The sequence below is a fragment of the Chroicocephalus ridibundus genome, chromosome 2 (genome assembly GCF_963924245.1).
Source record: "Chroicocephalus ridibundus chromosome 2, bChrRid1.1, whole genome shotgun sequence".
NCBI classification, from domain to species: domain Eukaryota; kingdom Metazoa; phylum Chordata; class Aves; order Charadriiformes; family Laridae; genus Chroicocephalus; species Chroicocephalus ridibundus.
Genome location: NC_086285.1, coordinates 138,452,553 through 138,475,903, shown reverse-complemented (window position 1 = coordinate 138,475,903; position 23,351 = coordinate 138,452,553).

Genomic DNA, 23,351 nt, shown 5'->3' with positions numbered 1-23,351 from the left:
CTAAATTGTAAATTTATCTGATATTGTTTTCTGAGTGAATGATTGGTCATAGTTCACATGCAAATCTGGAGCTGCACTGAGAATTTTAACTGCTTCATAAAAGTTAATGTCAGAGGTTTTCTGATGACTGCACCCATCTTCTTTAATGGCCTTATTAATTTATTTATTTTTCTAGAACAAGCTTGATGCAAGTCATTCCTTCTTACCTATTTTCTGTAGCTCTAATGCAGCAATTTATTTTTAGAACCCTACCTCTTCTTCTGCTAAGTAGCTTAAAACCAAAATATTTCCTTCCACTTAATAACATTAAATTTCATGCTTCAGTTTTCTGTCCCTTTTCCCATCTGTTTGAAACATTATGTAATTCAGGAATGTGTTTCTTGATGCATACTTTCCCCCCTGTTTGTCTTATTTGAAATTGTTGACATTATTCAGGTTCAGCTGTCTCAGTCAAAATTCTGGGATGTTCTTAGGAACATACATGTATGTGACAGGGGGAAGGCAAGAAAATGGGGAATAAGAGGGAGAAGAGGGAAAGTGATGGAAACAGAAGACATTTAGGGTTTTTTTATGGAAACCTACCAAGACCAAGTGCACTGCTTGCTGAAGTTATATGTATTTGATACTGAGATATTAGAGGACGGAGCTCTTGTTAATGGCATGCATCCAGTAGTCAGCAGACACGAATCCTTACAGAATCACAGAATCACAGAAACTTCAGAGTTGGAAGGGACCTCTAGAGATCATCTAGTCCAACTCCCCTGCTAAAGCAGGGTTGCCTAGAGCACATTACTCAGGACTGCATCCAGGCGAGTCTTGAAAATCTCCAGAGAAGGGGACTCCACAACCTCCCTGGGCAGCCTGTTCCAGTGCTCTGTCACCCTCACTTGTAAAGAGGTTTTTCCGTGTATTTGAATGGAACTTCCTATGTTCGAATTTGTGCCCGTTGCCCCTCGTCCTGTCACTGGGAACCAATGAAAAGAGTCTGGCACCATCCTCCTTCAACCCACCCTTTAGATACTTGTATGCCATAATAAGGTCTCCCCTCAGCCTTCTCTTCTCCAGGCTAAAGAGTCCCAGCTCTCTCAGCCTTTCCTCGTAAGGGAGATGCTCCAGTCCCTCAATCATCTTTGTTGCCCTACGCTGGACCCTCTACAGTAGTTCCCTGTCCCTCTTGAACTGGGGAGCCCAGAACTGGACACAGTATTCCAGTTGTGGCCTCACCAGTGCAGAGTAGAGGGGGAGAATGACCTCCCTTGACCTGCTGGCCACACTCTTCCCTAGGCAGCCCAGAATTCTGTTGGCCTTTTTGGCAACAAGGGTACATTGTTGGCTCATGGATAATTTACTGTCTACCAAGACCCCCAGATCCTTCTTCTCAGAACTACTTCCCAGCAGGTCCACCCCTAACCTATACTGGTGCCTGACATTTTTCCTCCCCAGGTGCAGGACCCTACGCTTGTCCTTGTTGGACCTCATTAGGTTCTTCTCTGCCCAGCTCTCCAGCCTGTCTAGGTCACGCTGGATGGCAGCACGGCCCTCCGGAGTGTCAGCCACCCCTCCCAGTTTGGTATCATCAGCGAACTTGCTGAGGATACACTCTGTCCCATCATCCAGGTCATTAATGAATATACTGAACAAAATTGGACGAAGTATTGACCCCTGGGGGACACCACTGGTTACAGGCCTCCAACTAGACTCTGTGCCGCTGATCACAACCCTCTGAGTTCTGTCACACAGCCAGTTCTTGATCCACCTCACCGTCACCTCATCTAGCCCATACTTCCTCAGCTTCCTAATGAAGATGTTATGGGAGACAGTGTCAAAAGCCTTGCTAAAGTCAAGGTAGATGACATCTACAGCTCTCCCCTCATCCAGACAACCAGTTATAACATCATAGAAAGCTATCAGATTGGTCAAGCATGATTTACCCTTGGTAAATCCATGTTGACCACTTCCAATGACTTCCTGTTCCTCATTGTGTTTGGAGATGACATCCAGAATGAGTCGCTCCATTACCTTCCCAGGGACGAAGGTGAGTCTAACCGGCCTGTAGTTCCCTGGGTCCTCCTTCTTGCCTTTTTTGAAGATTGGAGTGATGTTAGCCTTCCTCCACTCCTCAGGCACCTCTCCTGTTCCCCATGACCTTTCAAAGACGATGGAGAGTGGTCTAGCAATAACATCTGCCAGCTCTCTCAGCGCTTGTGGGTGCATCCCGTCAGGGCCCATGGACTTATGAATGTCCGGATTGGCCAAGTGGTCTCTGACCCGGTCCTCCTCAACTGAAGGAAAATCTTCCTCTCTCCAGACCTTCCCCCTTGCCTCCAGGGTATGGGATTCGTGAGAGGCAGCTTTAGCAGTGAAGACCGAAGAAAAGAAGGCATTCAGTAGCTCTGCCTTCTCTGTGTCTTCCACCACTAGGGCACCCGTCTCATTCATCAGTGGGCCTACATTTTCCCTAGTCTTCCTTTTTCTATTGATATACTGAAAGAACCTCTTCTTATTGTCTTTAACTGCAGTGGCCAAGCTGAGTTCTGATTGAGGTTTGGCCCTTCTAATTACGTCTCAACATAGATGCATTGAACTCTCAGTCATTCTCAGTCTTTTGGACTGATGTGAAAGAAGAGAGGTAAAAAAAATCCTAAAGATATTTGCATCAATGCAAACATTATCCCTCAGGCAATTACTGCTGCGTTAACACTGGAAACATGAGGAAGTGGTCTGGCCTGAGGAGAAGGGAATTAGCTGAGCTGGCCTGAGCTTCTCCTCACCACACATTCTTCATAGCCTTGGGAATGTCACTTGAGGCAAGATGCACAAAGTCTGTTTTGATGCCTAAAAATAGAATTTTGTGTAATTTTTGGTGTCCAAGCATAAGTAGCAGCTTACTCAGTTACGCATAGCCCTTGTCCCCTGGTTGCTGCCACCAAACAGTAGAGGCCCCAGATCTCACTAAATCGGAAAGATCCCTAGCGGTGATATTCTGGAGAGTTTTATAATTAATCACTAAATAAAATCTGTAGCAATTCATATGCAGGAAGTAGAGAAGGCTACACTGTTCCAAAGGCCAAGTGGTATCTGTTTGGTGTGCTCCCACACAAAGAGACGGAACATGTATTTTAATTTCAAAATCATAGGATCACCATAATCCATCTTCTGCACAGTAGGTTTTGTTAAATATCATTTAAATAAGACACAGAACACTAAAGCTATAAAGGACCCTGAACAGGAATACAAACCTTATACTGCCCAAATATGTGGCCAAAAAATAGAGTCATGGGTCTGGAAGAAAACCAAATAGGCAGACTCTGTAACTAGTCAGGATATTCGCTAAGGGCCAGGAAGAGAGTGTTGTACTACCTGTAGTTCAGTTAGTTTGAAACATAATGATCACAAAAGTATTTTTCTACTGTGCTAAGTCCAAACTGGTAAGACTGCCAACTTTAAGGTTTGTCAGAATGGTGCAGGAAGCCAGCTTCAAAATAGGCGGAGTAGATTACTGCAAACTATTGCAAATTTATAATACTTTCAGAAAGGTAACATCAGATTTGTTATTGAAAACAAAACAAATAGTGTTCAAAATATATGACTTGCTTTTTTTATTTATCTGGTTGCACAAGGATAGTTGGTTGGCATGAGCATTGAACCGTCTTTCTAAATTAAGCAGTGGATGTCACTAAATTATCTACGAGGATTCTTTCTTTATATTGATACAAAAGCAGGATAATCAAGAGATTGTGATGTTTATCTTTTAAAATAGTTTTTCTGAAATTAATAATATACTTTAGCAATATCAAGTGACTGTGTGACTAATTTACAGCTTCTCAATGCTTTTAATGCATTTATTGCAGGAAGTGGGAGGACTGAGTAACCCCAAAGCTATTTCTTCTCTGTGAGGTGTAGTAGAATTTTAACTAGCCTCGCTACTTCTCAGCACAATCACTAAAATAAATGTGTGATATATAATCACATTTTTAGTTAACTCAGCACTTGAAATAACACATCAGCTCTCAGGAGAACAATTCACCAACCATGATGAATATGCAGCAACTTGCTAATCTTTGCCTTCTGAATACAGCTTTTTGAAATTTTGATTCTTTAAGCTTCACATCCACTTTCTATGAAAGATGGGAGAGTATTGCATCCTACAGGTGTCAAGATTTGAAATGCATATTGAGCCTGTTTATATCTTAATTGGATACGGGTAGAGACTTTGAAAGGTCATTGGACTAGATAGATATGATTTTACTGAAAGCACAATTTAAGTCAAAGACTAATAATAAAAATAACAATAAAAAAATAACAATAGCTAAAAATAATAAAGTAATCATTGAGTAATTTAACTACCAAGGGCTCCAATATGTTCTGTAAAGAATCCCACCAGTGTTGCAACAAACAAAAAGAGGTCAGCCCAGCAGCTAGGCTCATGTCTGCCCAGGAAAGTGATTGAGTCACCATCCCTGGAGGTATTTGAAAGACAGGTAGACATAGTGCTTAGCGATATGGTTTAGTGATGGTTCTTGTCAGAGTTAGGTTGATGGTTGGACTAGACGATCTGAAATGTCCCTTCCAACCTAGGCAGTTCTATGGTTCTATGATTCTACGTTTACCAGTACAGACATAGCTTTGTGCTTCATTTCCAAAGTTATGACAGATTTGCAGCTAACCGTTGTCATTTATTGAACTACTTGATGCTGTAGTTTTCTAGACTAGAACTGGCTAAGCCATGCTTACCTACCTCACAGCTGTATGAGGTAGGTACATCAAATGTAAATACTTTTGGGTCATTAGGTTAAGCACTATTACACATGTTTTTTTAGTACAAACTTAGTTTATATGTTAAAGATTATCTGGAAATTTATTCAGAAATAATCCTCATTAGGATCAGTTTTATTCTAAATTTAATAATCAGAAGTTTTGATGAGGACATGAAAATTTTGGATTGAGATTCCCTTCAATACCACTCAATACCACTGTCAGCACAAGAAGCACTTTACAGGATATTTCTAAGTGTTTTGGTTTTCTGTTTATTATCCTTCCTTTTTTACTCCTCAGTCTAAGTGGTAAATGAGTAGTCAACAAATATCACAAAAAGCCTTCTGTATGTATAAATTTTCAAGATATTGGAAAAAATCATATTCACAAAAATATTGTGCTAAGAACCACTTTCTTTGATGAAAAAAGGTAACACCAAGACACTGTGGAAGCCTTAGACCAATACCCCTGATGTCGTCATGCTCAGAAAGTTAGACACATCCTAAATGCTGCAGACTACCTGTGCCATTCTCAGGTTCTCTCTGCACAATAGGACTATCACATCCTCAACAGTGAAAAATATGGAATTTCTAGACATTTCTGCCGCTGCTCTAGTTGCCCTGTGGGACATCTAGAAATCATGGGCAAGAGTCTCAAGTGCTTTCTACTTCTTTTTTTTTTTTTCCCCCATGTGGATAGGATTTCCAAACAGCAAATCTGTGGGCGTTTTCCACAAGGCAGAACATGTGGAGAAATCTGAGCATCCTGGTGAAAGCTTGGTCCCTGAGTTTTCTTTTAAAGGCAGTGTTCTCTTAAGAAACAGTGGAACATTTGCTACCCCACAGTTTGATATTAAATAAGGAGGCTATAAAAAGCATATCAAAGATAGAACTACTTTATTTTTTTTAACTACTTAAAAATCTGTACAACTTATTTCCCAATTATTAATTGCCTGTTATTTCTTTGTTCAAAAAGCATTTGACTTGAGAATTTTCTAGAAACATAAAACGTGCCTAATGATATTTTTTCCTAGCTTTTTTTGTTCATCGCAGACCAGAGACACTTCAGTAGGTTTATTTAGTGCTTTCTTTGTCCTTTGCTCATAATTAAGATTTTTCAGCATTTAGCAAGAATGCATTGGGAAAAAGTAGTGCACCTCCCCCAAATAATACTATGCACTCTTAATTTCTTCTGTAAAATTACTCACCTACTTCCATATACTATTTCAGTTAATTCTTCATAATATGTGATTTATAATTACAAGGAAAAATAATATTAGGTAGATCATTCTAGACCAACATTATTTTAATTTAAAAGCAAGAGTCTTTCTGAGTAACAAAAAATGGTCACCTACTTACATTTTATACAGAAACCCTAGGTGGTTATAATCTCTGTGGCAGCATATGAAAGTCTTTTCAGTACTTTGTTAAATGTCTTTGAATGCAAAGATTTGAATAAACCCACATTTTTAGAATATAATTTTTAAACTTTGATTATTTGGCAGTAGATTGAACTACAGAGACTTGGCTGTATTTTGACATTTCATATGGGGTTTGCAGAGACTAAAAGTCAGCAGGGTACCAATAAGGAAAACATTTAATTTGAAATTATTGATGTCTAAGGGGATTGTGTGTATTCATGAAACAAGTGGATTGAGAAAACAAAATTCTCAAACATTGTTTCTCCCAGAGATCATACAACATTAATTTATTAACCAAAATCAAATTGGCAACTAGTGCTTGCAGTATTATTTGGTGCAAATTACCATTATTATTTTATTAGAGGTAATTAAAGCAGATTAATATATTCAAGTAAACATAATCTCATTTAGTTTTGTTACCGCAGAAGATAAGTTAAAGACAAAGCAGCTAGTAAATCAAATAATTGCAATAGTCTGCTATGTCTCATATGAAAACTACTTTTTAATCTATAACAGAAGGCAGAGTTGTGTTACAAAAGCCTCCTTTCACAAATTCACTGTTGTGTTGTTAAAGCATTTGAAGAGAGATGGATGCTGTATGTATAGTAAGGTGATTATAAATCTCTACTTTTCAACTCATACAATTTAAAATACTTTACTATGACTTTTCAGAAAATTAGTTAGAAATGCTGAGAAAATTTGTGTTCCCAAACGTAGTTCTGAGACATGAAACATCTTACTGAGATAAAGCAAAGCTACTGGGTAAGCAGTAGATCAGCAATGCAAAGCAGTTCAAGGCAAGAAGAAATATCTTAATAAAAACAGTAATGTTATTTAAGAATCTTTAAAGCAAAGGAGCAGTAAACACCTACATTTCAACACTTTTGCAGAGTAAAGGAGCCCTATGAATAAGAGGCATCTCTGCACGCTAAATAAGTCAAAAGTTTAGTGATTCCAGCTGAGGTGAAAGAAAGAGTACTCTTTGCTCTGTTTACTAGACAGAATGGTGGAGGCAACTGAGACCATTTTAGAGGAGAAAAGATTCCGTTTTAGCTAAAGTGTTATACCAGCCAAATATAAAAAGGTAAGTTCTACCCTGGACCACTGTGGAGACAACTATCTGCAGGAAGAGATTGTTTTCTGCTTCTAAAAACTACACAAGGGAAGATAAATAGACAATCTTCTGGTTTAGTTTGGGCAAGGAAACAACTAGGGATAACTCTAGCTGAAATGAGTATAATGAACAAGGTAAGATACGTACATACATACATACATACACATACATATGTATGTACATGTGTGCATGCGTACATATATACATAGACAGACAGACAGACACCAAAATTGGCTGGTTTTGACAATGTATTTGTACCTCGCTTCATTATAGCTATCACAATACCCCTGATCTGTATTTATTATTTGTCAATCAAACAACTGACAATGGAAACAGAAGTTCTAGTATTTCTTTTGGGCCACATCCACAGACCTGTACTATAACTCAAACAGTGCAGTATTTGCAACTGAAGTTGTCACTTCCCTGCTTCTACAAAATTCCCAGCATTTACAACCAGAAAAGCGTCATTTTTCAGGCAGACAGAAGATAAAATGACATACAAGTCCATCACAAGCCAATACTTCCATCAAAGGTATAAGTTTTGTTTCTCTCTTTTTGTGAACATCTTTGCAATATACAGTTAGTCCCTAGCAATTTCTACAGAATGGATTGATTTTTTTGGCCAGAATACTTCAGGTTTTGACCTCCTCAAGAGCTGAATCTGCTCTTGAGCATATCTGCTGATATGCTTCAAGCAGTGTTGTGAGCCCATTCATTTTTTAAGTCAACGCACACACACTTCTTGGTGCTGCGTTGGAGGTCTGCCACTGTTTGTTGTGTGCCTGCTTCTTAAAAACTATTTGGAAAGTGATCATTCATTAAAAAATATTATCTCCAGAAACAAATTTGAATTGGCTGAAGCTTGAGTTAAACACTAAGGTCTGTGGAACTTGTGGTTTTGTTTATTTAGAAGATCAATGATCTTGATTTGTAACATCAGCTTCCAAAAATACTTCATTATTCATTCAAATTCTTCTACATTTTAAATACCCTTCATGCAGCCATGACCTAATACGGCCCTAATGAATACTTGTATTTTCCAGACTGAATGACCATTCTGTTTCATGATGCAGTTTTGTATTTAATCCCCTTTGTTATGCAAATGAACGTCTGATAAGTGATGAATATGAGCCAGCATTTAGTTTTAATTAATTGCATGGGGTAATCAGATATGGCCAAATAACTGTGTGGTGTCTACAAAGCTTTTATATATATTTATTTATTTATTTATTTATTTTATATTTTATTTATATATATCTTCTTTTTTGTATTTTTCAGACTTAAATATGCATACAATACAGAGAAAAGGGCTCATTTCAAATATACAGCAATGTTAATAAAGATCTCAGTAATGACCCAGCACAGAAAATGAGGGGTTTATTATTCCATAGACATCCACAGTTGTTGGATTTTTTTGCTTCAGAATGCAGCATTCTGAAGGCAGCTTAAAAGCTAATATGGCAAATTGACGTAGATCTACTCTCATTTATTACATTTCAGTAAGCGAGAACAGATCTATAGGAATTCTTCACATATCTAATTGGATTTGCTTTTGGCAATGTCTGTGGTGTGTATCTAGAACATTAAATGAACTGTTGCCATCAAGCTTCGTTAACAGGACACCAGTGCTTTATCTGATGCATTTTCATGTTCACATTTCAGCTTCAGATTAGATTGAGTTCCTGTATAAAGAGGTTCAGCTTAATTTAGCTCACAGAATTGTACCCAATAGCATCAGCTTTCCACGTGGCGTGTTGTGTCATTTGAGGTTAGATAGTAAAGTCTAAGTAAGGTTTTCACAAAACAACCTTTGTAACGAATGCTTTGAGATATTAATTCTTGTTTATAACAGATCGTCAACATTTGATCTAAATATAAAGGGGCGGCATTGATGATGGATTGTTTGAAGTTCCATGAGAGAAGAAATTAGTCTGATGGCAATGAACAGTATGAAATAGTAATAATAAGATCTCTCAGTACCATTTGACTATACGCTAATGAAAGTGCAAAGATCTGGAGAAAAGTGTCTTTAAAACTCTGAACTATATGTGGGAATACAAAGATACCTCATGAATGAAGGGATAATAGGAATAGAAAATGAGGAAACTTGAAAAGAACTGAGAAATACATAGATGTGAAATACAGTAAAATCAATTAAAAAGATGTAACTCAAGGAAGAATAAGCTTTTCAGTGATAACATTCAAAGTTTAGCTGAGATGGAAGTGTCCTGAGCTGGATAGTGACAGAGTTAGAATATATTGCTTTTATCTTAGCTGGTTCAAAAGAATGTGTGGAATGTTTCATTTGGCTTCAAAGTGATAAAATGTCTCAGTAGAACGGCTTATAAATGCAGCCTTGTAATTAATGTGAACTGATACCAAGCTACAGGATTATAGATTTACCTATTCTCGATTTCCTCTATTGCTTCCTCTATCCCACAGAAAGATATAAATGAGTCTCTGCAAGTAGTAGCTAAAGATGCTCTCTGGAAAGGTTCTGTCCATTTAAGAGACAAGAAATTTCTTGTCTGGGGACCTGTTGCCACTTGATCTGATGAACTGGTATTTTAAGACAAGTATGCCCAATCCATTGAGGAGGGCACACAGGAAATAGGATCTTGGCCCCATTCCCATAGCGAGCCGGTACTTTTGTACCAGAAGCAGGTAAGAACTCCTGTTTCTGATTAAAACTAACTGTAGCTGATGGTCACTTTGGGGATAACAGTTATCACTTCACAGTGGAATTTTAGCATTCCCATTATAATTAACATTTATCATATGCATTTCCTGGGATGGGATGGGATGGGATGGGATGGGATGGGATGGGATGGGATGGGATGGGATGGGATGGGATGGGATGGGATGGAGACTTTACAATTCAGAATATATTTAATGGAGCTCTCCTTGAAGTGGTTTCTCATTCAAATTTAGTTCACCTCATGGTAACCTATTTGGAGGTTCATAAGAACTGAGCTGGTTATCTCAGTTTCATCTTTAAAGAGCAAATGCACACAAGGACTGCAAATATATCTTCCAGGGCTTATAATACTGTCCTTCTTGCCAAAGGTCTAAACCAGAGAATTAAAAATTGTAAACTACAAAGATTAAATATTTTTTTTTCTCTCTTTTTTTTTCCCTCTCTCTCTTTTTTGAAGGAATGCATCTTTAGAGGTCCACTGCTGAAAAAGTGATACAGGAATGTTGACTGGAGATTGCCCTTGATGACAGCAAAGAGAATATTTTTCTTGCCTAAAACTGTAAATCTGATATCAAGATTCACAACAAAACTGAAATTTAAAAAAAAATATTTGCAATAATAATAAATTATAGAATTGCTTTAATGTTTTCCATGAGGACAAAACATGTTTGAAATGAATAGCATTCAGCCCCTTCTCTGAGCAAAAATGAGCAAGAGCAAAAGGATCACTTGAAAAATGTCATTTGACATTAAATACTTCTATAGAATTCCTAGGTAAACTGCATTTTAAAAGCATTAGGGTGTGTACTGAGTAATGCATCTACAACGGTAAATCATTATGGTTGTCATTTTATGTCCAGAGACGTTGCTTCATAACAGATTTGAATAGTGGAGGCTTTATTTTTATTTAGAGTGGTCACAATGTTTTTCTCAAGTGCGTTAACTGAACAATGACATCCTTTTTTACTGAAAGCAAGTGAGAAACCACAATTATACTGAGACTGAATTCCACAGTAGGATGTTAAATGATTGATGTTGAGTAATCTAACTACAGAACAAGATGTGTTCTTGGGGTTGGCCATAGCACCTTTTTTTCATTTCCCTGTAAGGCAAGCCTGTTATTTAAGGAAATAAATGGACAAGGGAACAGCGAGGTTATACACCTCAATTAATAGTATCTTGCAGGTCCCTTGGCTCTGTGTTGCATGATTTTAGCTTGCAGAACTTTGTAAGAAAGAGAAAACATTTATAATTGCAAGGCATGCTATGAGAAAAGACGTTTTTGTAAATATTTGTGTGTTTTTCCACTATTGCTATGAATAGTTTTCTGAGACATAGCTAAAACTCCTTGTTAGCTAAAACTACTGCAAAAAACTAACAAGTATCAAAAAATATGAAATACTGCAGTCTATCACAAAATCAATAATGATCATCAGAGTATTTGGTGATTCATCTTTGGCCATTGGAACTTACCTTGACTCCATTGTTCTGATATTTGATTATCATCCAGATTTTTATGTGCTAATCTTCAGAATCACCCTGGGATTCCAGTATGTCATCTTATATGTCTTTTAGAAACTGAGACACTAATAATTGAAGACTGATTCAATTACCCAAGGACACAGAGGAAGGCAGCATTAGACCTTAGGTTTCTGCTTGTCCAGACACTTCCCGGCTGTTAGACTCATTCTTCTTCCTTTTAGCCATCAAAGCGACTAAACAAAAACACCTTTATGGGTATACCCATGGTATAACATGAGATTATGTGATGAAAATTCATCTGTACAAAGGAGCACAGAGAGGCAGTGGGGAAGCTGGGAAGAGCCCAAACAATACCATGCCTCAGCTACTCCCAGGCCCATCACAGGAACCATCAAACCGTCAATGACCACGACAAGCCCAGAGGAGCACAGGGGCACCATGGCAGTTCAGAAGCCAAAATAAGGACCTCCAAGGAATGAACGCCTTCTCTGGGCCCCTTTCAGGGTTGCCCCTGAAGATCCTCAGCCCCAGTGTCCAGGCGTGAAACACATCACCATGAGTCATTGGGAGCAGCTCTCCAGATCACATTTTGGACTAATGGGAGTTGCTGCCTGGAGGTGGGACATAGATAGGATGCAGGGGAACAGCATTTTAGGATTGCATAGGACTCCTTATGGAACATTTTGGGGTGGAACCCAAGGCAGGAAAAAGGAGAGATTTAGGTAATTTCAGGGAGGAACAAGCGTAGGAAATAGAGGGGCAAGAGGCCAAAAGGGCTGGTCACATGGAAATAGTGGCTAATTATTACACTTGCCCTTGTCTTGTGCCTGACAGTAACGTTTAGCAACATCTACAGTATTCCTAAACAATGTAGCTTCAATATTCGAAACTGTAGTGCACATTGCTATCCTTAAAATAATAATCTCTGTCTCAAAGTTACTAAGTCATTTAAACATGATGTCTCACCATCAACCCAGTTTGCTGCCTTTTTCTTAATATCTATAAATTCACAAGTTCAAAATACATATGTCTATTTGATGTCATCCAAGGATCAAAGATTTCATACTTCAGCATGCATATTTATTGCAGACAAATTAAGAAGTGGGAATAAGAAATCATGGAACAGATCCTCCTGGAATACATCCTGGAAGACACTGTAATATACAGAAGGCAAGGAAGTGATTAGAGAATGGCTTCACAAAGGGCAAATTGTGCCTGACTAATCAAGTGACATTTTATGATGGAGTGACCACATCAGTGGGCAAGGGAAGAGCAACTGATGCCATCTACATGGACTTCTGTAAGGCCTTTGATATGGGCCCCCACCACATTCTTTCTTCTAAATTGGAGAGATATGGGTTTGATGGGTAGACTGTTAGATGGATAAGGAATTGGCTGATGACCCATCCAAACAGTCACAGTCAATGGCTCAATGTCCAAGTGGAATCCAGTAACAAGAGGTGCTCCTCAAGGGTCCATAATGGGACCAATACTGCTCAATATCTTCATCAGTCACACAGTGCAACTGAGTGCACCCTCAGCAAATTTGTGGATGACACCAAGCTGAGTAGTGCCGCTGATACACTTGAGGGAAGGGATGCCATGCAGAGGGACGTTGACAGGCTTGAGGAGTGGACCTATGCAAAGCTCATGAAGTTCAAAAAGAATGAGGGCAAGGTCCTGCACCTGGGTTGAGCAATCCTCAATATCAATCCAGACTGTGGGATGAATCGATTGAGAGCTGCCCTGCAGAGAGGACCTGGGGAACTGGGGGATGACATGCTGGATATGAGCCAGCAATATGTGCTTGCAGAGCAGAAAGTCAATCGTATCCTGGGCTGCATCAAAATAAACATGACCAGCAGGTCGAGGGATGTGATTCTCCCCCTCTACTCTGCTCTCCTGAGACCCCACCTGGAGCCTCAAGCACAAGAAGGTGATGGACCTGTTAGGGCAGGTCCAGGGGAGAGGTTCACAAAAATGATCAGAGGGCTGAAACACTCTCTGGTCAGAAAAGCTGAGAGCATTGGAGAAGAAGAGGCTCTGGGGAGACCTTACTTCATCCTTTCAATACTTAAAGGAGGCTGTGGTGATTTGACCTTAGCTGGCCCCCAGGTGCCCACCAAGCCATTCTACCACTCCACCTCCTCAACTGGACATGGGTAGAAAATATGACAAAAAGCTCGTGGGTCAAGATTAGGATAGGGCGATCACTCAGCAATTACCGTCATGGACAAAACAGACTCAACTCGGGTAAATTAATTTAATTTATTGAAAATCAAATCAGAGTTGGATAATGAGAAATAAGAACCAAATCTTAAAACATCTTCCCCTCATTTATCTCTTCTTTCCAGGCTCAACTTCACTCCTGACTTCCCTACCTCCTTTCCCTGAGCAGCAGGGGGACAGGGAATGGGGATTGCAGTCAGTTCATCACACATCTCTGCCACTCCTTCCTCCTCACGCTCTCCCCTGCTCCAGCATGGAGTCTAACCCACAGAACACAGTCCTCCACAAACTACTCAAAAACATGGGTCCTTCCCATGGGCTACAGTTCTTCACAAACTGCTCCAGCATTGGTCCTTTCCACAGGGTGCGGTCCTTCAGGAGCAGACTGCTCCAGTGTGGGTCCCTGTAGGGCCCTATGTCCTGCTGAAAAAAAATTGCTCCAGCATGGGGTCCTCTCCACAGGTCTCAGTTCCTGCCAGGAGCCTGCTGCAGCAGAGGCTCTCCATGGGGTTACAGCTTCCTTCAGGGCACATCCTCCTGCTCCAGTCTGGGGGTCCTCCCATGGGCTGCAGGGTGGATATCAGCTCTACTATGGACCTCCATGGGGACAACCTATGTCACCATGGTCTTCACCTTGGGCTGCAGGGGAATCTCTGCTCCAGTGTCCGGAGCACCTCCTCCCCCCACTCCTTCTTCAATGACCTTGGTGTCTGCAGAGTTGTTTCTCTCACATATTCTCACTCGTCTCCCCAGCTGCTCTTGCGCAGCAGGTTTTTTCCTCTTCTTAAATATGTTATCACAGGTGCTACCACCATCGCTGATTGGCTCGGCCTTGGCCAGTGGCAAGTCCATCTTTCAGATGGCTGGAACTGTCTCTGTCCAACACAGGGACAGCTTCTGTCAGCTTCTCACAGAAGCCAGCCCTGCAGCCCACCCCCTACCAAAAGTTTGTCATGTAAACCCAATACAGGAGTTTATAAGATGAAGAGAGACTTTTTACCATGGTCCGTAGCAATAGGACAAGTGGTAATCTTAAACTGAAAGAGGGTAGGTTTTGATTGGATATAAGAAAGACATTTTTTATGATGAGGATGATGAGACATAGAACAGGCTGCCCAGAGAAGGTGTGGATGCCTCACCATTAGCAGTTTTCACGGTCAGGTTGGATGGGGCTTTGAGCAACTCAATGTAGTGAAAGATGTCCCTGCACGTGGCAGAGGTGTTGGACTACAAGATCTTTAAAGATCCCTTCCAACTCAAACCTTACTATGATCCTATGATTCTATGAATAAGATTATGGTAAAATACTAGCCACAGATGTTGATGTAAGAAATTTTAGTCGCTTATTAGACTAAACTTTGCAGTCTTAAAGTATGGATTGACTGATATCTCAGTCAAAGGGGACTTCATTATAGCTATGGTGTAGCAGATATTAAAATAAGCCACACATTTTCTCAGTTTAGAAGTGTTTTAACTTCTAATAGTTTTATATTATAGCATGCAAATGGAAGACCTAAAAGTATATCATGAAATGGTTTCTCCAAATAAGTACAGATTAGTTTCGTGCCTAAAACTGAGATGTTGAAATCAGCTGTATTATTAACAAAGCAAAAACTATTGTCAGCTAGGATCAGAATGACACCCACATTCTTCATATAAATGCTAAACAATGAGGCAGAGAGTATTCAAATGTCCACTTGGCACTTTCATGCACCATTGCCCATTTATTCCTTCTTATGAGAAATATTAGTCTCATCTTTTTTCTTCAGTTATTCCAGCACAGTTCCCTTGAAGTAAATGCATTTGTACAGATGTAACTCAGATGAGAATTACGAAATTATGTAAATCTAAATATGCATCACCCTACTGAGATCACCATACTGAGATCATCAGAGATACATTGGACAACAGCATTAGCTAAGATTTTAATTTAAAAATACCCTAATAGATTGAAATAACTAATAGTGTGATCAATAATACTCTATGCTAATAGATTATATTTTCAAATCAAGAAGGAAATAATCTGTGGCCAAATGTTATTCAATCTAAAGTATGTTTACATTACAGCAGATTATACAAACCGCAGTACAACTGTCATTTGAAATTTCATCAGCAAAGGAAACTGCAAAATATTTGTTTCTTAAAAATCGACAAATTATCCGGCTAGTCCAGGCAACAACACTTAAACAGGAAAAACAAGAACATTAAGCTTTAGTACTCATGCAGACAAAGCAGTACTGACTGCTTTGGGAAAATCCTCTAAATAGCCCTGAGACTGGACCCTACAGGAGTTAAGCCAAGCTTAACAAAAATAACTAACATTAAAAAAAAAAAGCCAGGATTCATCTTGGATTCATATGAATTAACCATTTCACACACGCTGAAGACAGAAAGGTAAAATGTTTGTTATGTATTACAGTGAGCAGCATTGAATCACAAGCAGTACTGCATAGGGTTGCAGAGACACTGCAGTAAATCAAGGCAGCTTGATATCATAAAAACTTAGAGGTATATTTATAGTCTTGCTCAAAGTTTTTCTTTTTATGAGGTAATTTACATGAATCCTGTGAGATAGTTCTTGCTTAATTTAGAATAATGGATATTTAAGATGGGGGGGGCAGGTGTTGGGGGGCAGAATCCCAACATTAAATCATGCAGTCAGTGCCAATGTCAGCACACGATTGTTTTCTGCAATATATTCTCCAGCGTTTGGACTCCAATGCTGGGTCTCTTACTCTTTCCCTGTAAAGGTTATTACTCAGAATAATAGATCTTACATTTTGGGAAATATTTTCTAGAATTCTTCTAGCTGCTTTCTTTCTGTTGCTTCAGGCTTGATTGACTTTTTTTTTAAAAAAAGGAACCTAAGTTCTACCTGGATTGTCTAAAGGCTTGTTGAGTGACCTTGAATAACTCTGGAATTGCCCGTAACTGTTTAAGCCTTCCTCAGCTGTGAAGAGGGGTATGGGTTTTTTTTTCTCTTTCTCAGGTTGATGTCATAAGGTTTAATTCATTATAAAGATGTTTGTGTACAAAATGCTCTGGAAACAGTGCTATTAATTACTGTCTGGCATGGTGATTTTGATATCCTTTTTGTCAGCCTTAATAATCCATTCCATCTTTTCATCGTTATACTGTTAAAGCACTTGGAGACTCACCTTTTTGTGCTAAGTTATCTGGCCAAGATATCAACATTCAGCTCCTTGAACCACTCCCTATAAGCGGATCACTCTACCCCTCTATATTCTTTCCACCTCCCAGTCTTGATTAGGCATCTGAGAGCACAGAGTAGGGATTCAGAGGTTTGCTTTTATAAATGCTTGAAAACACGTTCCATCTTTACATTCAAGCTTTATTCAACCATGAATTTCAGACTGAACAACAAATCTATTTTTAACTGTCAAACCACGCTATAATTCAGGTGGGACGAAAGATTAACATTAAGTCTGTGGTAATCAATGATATCATGTTTGAACTGTACACTTCAAGAGATGTTTGGTCTTGCTGTTGACCTTACCAAACTATGCAAGTGATGCTTACCAACCTACTCTCTGCTTTAAGCTAAGCTGCTAAGGCAAATACAGAATTCCAAGAAGCACAAAAACAGAGGTTTACATTTCCTTTCCGAGGATATTATCTGCTTCAGCTACCCACTAAAACCAAAGATTCTTTTTCTGTTTCTTTTAATTCAAGGGTAAAAGCGATGAGCCAATGTACTGGGTGATTTCATTGGGCATATGTCAAGTTACACAAGCAAAGGATGTGTTCTTATTCCTGCTGACATGGACCTTTGACAGACATCAAAGGAAGAGCTCTCACGCTATTGCCAAAATGCATACATAACTGAATGAGAAGTATGTGGGCCCTGCAAGAGAAAAGAAAGGTAATTTGGGGTAGAGAACGAATGTCAAGAGAGTAAGTGCGTCCCTTCTGGTTTTGCACTGTAAGGTGGTTCAAATGACTTGTCAATTAACACTAATAGAGATTGATGAACTTTAGTATCCGTCCACTTTGGAAGAGCAAGTGCTTAGAGCAGTACTCTGCCTTGCACATTTCTTTGTGAACAAAATTAACTCCTCACTAATTTTTGTGACTTCAATCAAGTCAAGCTAAGTCAAGCCACCTTAGCAGAGGAAGAAGACTGGAAGCCTATGGTCAGCAAATCTGAGGTGAAACATTTGCCTAAATATAGTCATCTAGTGACATTTGAGATGCCGCTAGGGCAATCAACCTGGCCGGCTGTTGCCAGTCCAGAAGGCTCAGGTCCCACTAAATCCTGTGACAGATGTACCAGCTCGGTTTGCATGCCTCAGATACCATACAGTATTTTAAATGTCACTAGATGACAACGCGTAGGCAATTAAATCATCAAATGGATGGAAAACAGGGCTGCAAATGGGCTTGAAGCCTGTGAATATTCATGTTGCACAGAGGAATATACATCTTGTTCATTTAGGCAAGCCAGGCCATAAGCACTCCTGTTGCAGACAAGGCAATGTTCCCATTGATTAAACTGGAATAAAATCTTGCCTTTAGCTGTGCTATGAATATTTAATCAAACAAATTGGACAACAGTGAACACCTTTGTGCCTTTTGATCCACTCAGGAAAGATCTTCGGCTAAGGCAGCTTCCATTTTCTGTGAACTAGCAAAAGGAGGCTGGCTTCCTACCAAATCTATTTATCTTTATAGTCCCTTTTTCTCTCTTCAGCTCATGGTATTCTCTACTCTTACCCTTTTAATCAGTTTTACTGGCCCTTAAGCTAAAAGGCACTACATATTATAGATATTCAATCCCATTTTCCTTAACTGCCCGCCAGCAAAATGGCAAAAAACTTTATAAACCTCCTGATTTTATCTTTTCCTGATGGTTCTGGTTAAGAAAACCCTAATATTTGGGAGCAATGGTCTTTAGGATTCTCTGTTATTTTCCATGCTTCACTTGTTTCATATCTGACAGCAACTTAAAAACTCAGAAATAATAATAGTAATAGTAGTAGTGATAATGATAGTGATAGTGATAGGAATAGGAATAGTAAGTAGTAATGCTTATCTAGAATTTTGTTTTCTTCTGGAATCCTGAAGAGTAAATTTGGACACTGCTTTTGGAGAAAGCAAAAGATGGTGAATAAAGGGAGGAGGAAGAAATTATTGTCTTTCTTTTTTAAGGACTGCAGTGGAACAAATTAGAAACAGTTTGGAAATAGAGAGATATTTCATCAGCTAACACTGATAAATGGGACTCAGAGTCAAAACCAATCAAAGACGGCTAGCAATGTTTAAATTGGGGTTGTGCTGACCTTTATTTTGATGTGTTATGCTCTGCTGACTTTGTGGAGGAAGGGCATTTCAGACAGAATTTTCAGCAGGTTCACTGATTCATATTTGTTTGCTGGGCTGATATATTACTGGCTATATAAATAGTTTAGTGCCACAAGTATGATTATTAGCAGCAAGAACAAGAGGGTGACCACACACCGAGTGGCAAATCATTTTTTATCTTGAGGCTTAGCAAAATAAAATGCTAGACAATTTATTTCAGCCTTCACTTAGATGATACTTATTTTGACCAGTGTCTCCTGTTATTCTGAAGACACGAAGCACAGGGAATTTTTGCTTTTCATAGGACAAAGCCATTGCTCATGTCTCAGACCAAAATGACAGCATATAGAGTTATGAGCAACGACATTATGGAGACAGTCTGATGGAACTGGCAGTACCCACCACATATTGAATGTGCATCAGCTGTCAGTGCCTGACACTGGATAATCAGTGGGTTATTTTATTATCATTACTCAAATTTGCCTTAGTCACTTTCCAATCTTTTGTTATTGGAAACTCATTCTGAAATTTTTTCTTAACCTTCCAAGCCTTTAAAACACAGCACAGAAACACGCAGAAGGAGGGACAGAGAACAAAGAGCAGAGGAAGCATTTTGGTTGAGTTCCTTTAACAGATGGAAATGCTGAACTCTAAAGCTGAAGCTGTTGAAATCTTTCTATTGTAAAATCTTGTTTATGGGATATACAGTGAAATAAACCTATAACTGAAAGAGCAACCAATCCTGAAACTTCCAGCATGGCAAAATTCTGTCTATTGTAGTCGAACTTCCCAATTTTGGAACCAGTCTTAATTATGTCTGTGCCCTGTTGAATTCCATGGAATACTTCAGGAAATGTACAGTAAATTTAACACTGCATACTAGACTGAATCCCTAAATACCATCACTTCTACAGTAGTCTCTTTGTTTGCAACAGAGTTTAATCCATATTAAATTGCATAGATAGGTTAAAGCCCAAATAATTTCCAGCTGCTTTTCCTTTTTTTTTTTCTAATATGAACCCCAATTGCTCAAATCATTTTACCATCAACTGGAATTTATTTGGCTATGACAGAACTAAAATGGCAAAATATAAGATTTATTAAGTCAGAAAGCTGAATCAAATGTGAACATCAATGGTAAAGGAGATCTTAGTTCAACAGTGAAGACAAATTGTGGTGAGATCTGTCATAAGCCTAAGGGAAAATTCACATTATCCACATAAAACTCCTTTAATTGTCTAACATAACCACATTTCAGAGCTTCTGTAGCTACAGCCTTCAAGTCATATGCAACCACTAGAAAGAAAAAAAGGGTCTTCAGAGGGAGTTGCAGAACACAAAGATAGATGTCTAAAATTAGACAGTGTAAATGCCTCTCAGTATTTCTAGTTTTTCCGTATTTTCCTTTTCTGAACCTGGCAAAATATAGAATACCCTCCCAGCGAGGACTCCAATAAGTAGGGCAAAATATGATAATCACAGTCTCACTGTGCCACTACAGTCAAGTAAGCACCAGAAGAACTCAGCATGCGATACAAGACTTGGCCCCTGTCACCCCCGGACAGCCGATGGTTGGAGCCCCAGCAGACCTGGACCAACACGAGGCGAGATTCTCTGTGCTGAATGAGAGACCTGCCTCCTCAGAGGCGTGGAAATGTCCTTGCATTTGGGTGTGGAATCTGGCCAAAACTACAACTGCGGTGATCAGGAGAGGTAAGCACAAAACAGAATCACCCCAATGAAAATGTTTCCTTGATCGTTTGTAAAGAGACAGTACAACTATTTAGAAAATAGAAACAAAAGTAAAAACTGACATTTCCTGCAGTTAAGTTGTCCTCTTGTAATTCAAGATTGCGGCACTGATACTCATTGTGTGCAGGAATATCATTACACAGAAATGCAGGATTTTTGTCGGGCTTGTTTTCTCAGAATTTCCTAAAAAAGGTTAGAATGAGGTTCTGCACTTTAACTTGGGCTGCGTGAATTGCACGTGGTGAGAGTACAATAGCTGCTAGAGATCCTTGTCTAAAACTCCAGAAGCAAATCAAACCCAAATATTTTTAGGGTTACAGTTTGGCTGAGGGTATCACAGAGGACAAAGTTAAGGGGGCTGAGAAAAGGGAAAGGCATATAAACTTAGCAGAAATATTTAATCCTTTGTGCGCAGTACCATTCCTAAACAGATTTAACCCAGAGAATTAATATAGCTTTTGCTTCCAGCCCTTTTTTTTCTGGGTTAAATTTAGTGTTAGTTATTCAAAAGCTATGATGTGAACCAAACACTGAAGATCCTATTTCAAAACTAGAAAACACATATACCTGCGGCAGGATTGTTTGTGATCGGCTCATAAAAGATCTATCCCCAAATGCAGTAATTCTAACCAAAGTATTTATTTGTAGTCTGATCATGGGTATTGCCTCAATGTAAAACCAGCGTTCAAAGAGTAAATTACATTCTGTAAATTGCTTGTCCACTTTCACTCTATAGCCAGTGTCACGTGGATTTTTAAAGAGCTGGTTCAACTGATCTATTCATCTATTAGCTGAAAACATTTTTATGATAAGAAAATTCCCTTCTCAAAAGTGTCTCCATCTTTTCTATCTTCCCTATCTTTTCTTTGTTGTTTTTTTTTTCTTAAGCACGAGAATGTTTTACAAAATAATAAGCAGATAAAGCTCTTTTCTTTGTTTCCTTGTTGTCCAAGAAGGCATTTTAATTTGATCAACTGTTTATGCCAGCAGCCTACAGTTTCAGATCTAAAAGCTTACACAATCAAGTTAAATGAGGGCATCTATCCCAACTGCCTGAGCTGCAGGCAGCATCCCATCCCAACCAATTCTCATCTTACATCACAAACGGAGCAATACAACAGCAGCAAGTAATTCTGATGAAGTGAAAAAAGCTACGTGTAAAAATATTCTTATAATATTGAGCACATATCCTTTCGTATTGTCTGCATTTTCTTATCTTGTGATATTATAAATGTACTTCACTGTCTTATAGAAGATAAATGCAATGAAAGGTAATATTTTTAAAAAATAGAAAATGCTTTGTCTCCCTATCTAGAAAGAAATATTAAAGCTTCTTTATTCCTATAATTTTGGTATAAAGAGGGAAGATAGTAAAAAAAAATTTCAAGTCTGCCATGTGTCATTAGCAATTTGCATAATATTTTTATCTGCCCCTTAGAGAACTGCAGATAAGGGACCATTGTACTTAAAGCAAAGACTTTACAGGTCATCAGCTTTGAATTTCATTTTTCTTTATTTGTTCCCACAAATCTATTTGTTTTTTGGAATAAGCATTAGAAAATTAAACAGAGTAGTTTCTCTTATTCCTCACTATCTTAGCCTGCAACACAGGACATTCCTTTCATGTGCAGTATTAAGATGGCCCTACTTAATCTGTAGGTCAGGTCTTTAATCGGGTTTTAAAAGGCACGTTGCTGTATTTGCATAATGCACATCACTAAGCCATAACTAATGGGGCAGGCTGAGCTAGAGACCCTAGGGTTTTTTCGGATCCTAAACTTTTCTTATTTTTGCCTTCTCTGCAATTTTAAAAATATACTCATTTACAACTGCATTTTTAAGAAAAATGGAACTTGCAAACCTGACAAAATAACTGCATTTTGCTGGTTTTGCTTTTAAAGAAGGATATTTTTTTCTGTATTCCTAATGCATTTTTGTAGATTCAACTGTTGAAGAAATCAATTTTCTACAGGGATGGCAATACCTTTCAATAAGAAATGAAACCTGTACATCTTTTTGCTCAGCACTTGCTTCATGCTATTTCATTTTGCACAAGAGTTTACTGACACAGCCAACATTTCCTTGGCCATCACTGCTAGAGGTACGTACAATTCATAATACAATAGAGATTAGCTTCAGAGCATTACCACCACAGAGAAAAATAAATCAAAATAAAAACATCCTACTCATTTTGCCCTAAAAGCCCTGCCTCACTGTTTGCCCCAGCAGAGCTGGATGGCACAAGGCTTCCCTTCTTCTCTTGAAACCTTCTCCGCAGAGCACGGTGCAGAATGGCTCATAGCTTGCTGCTGGATGGAAGGAAGGACAGCACCACAGGCAAAAAGGATGCAGTCCCTAATCTAAGCCCAGCTCCTAATTTTAGTGGTAAAGCATGGTGCAGAGGGGGCAGAAAAAGCACACACACACACAAAAAAAAAAACAAAACAAAAACACACCCCCCTTAAAAAACCCAATCCTCCCAAAAAAGCTAGTAAAACGAGAAGGTCCAAGATTATGAAAAGTCACACTGAAGCTGTGTTGCAAGCTCTCTGTAGCAGAAATCAGCCTTAAGACACTCC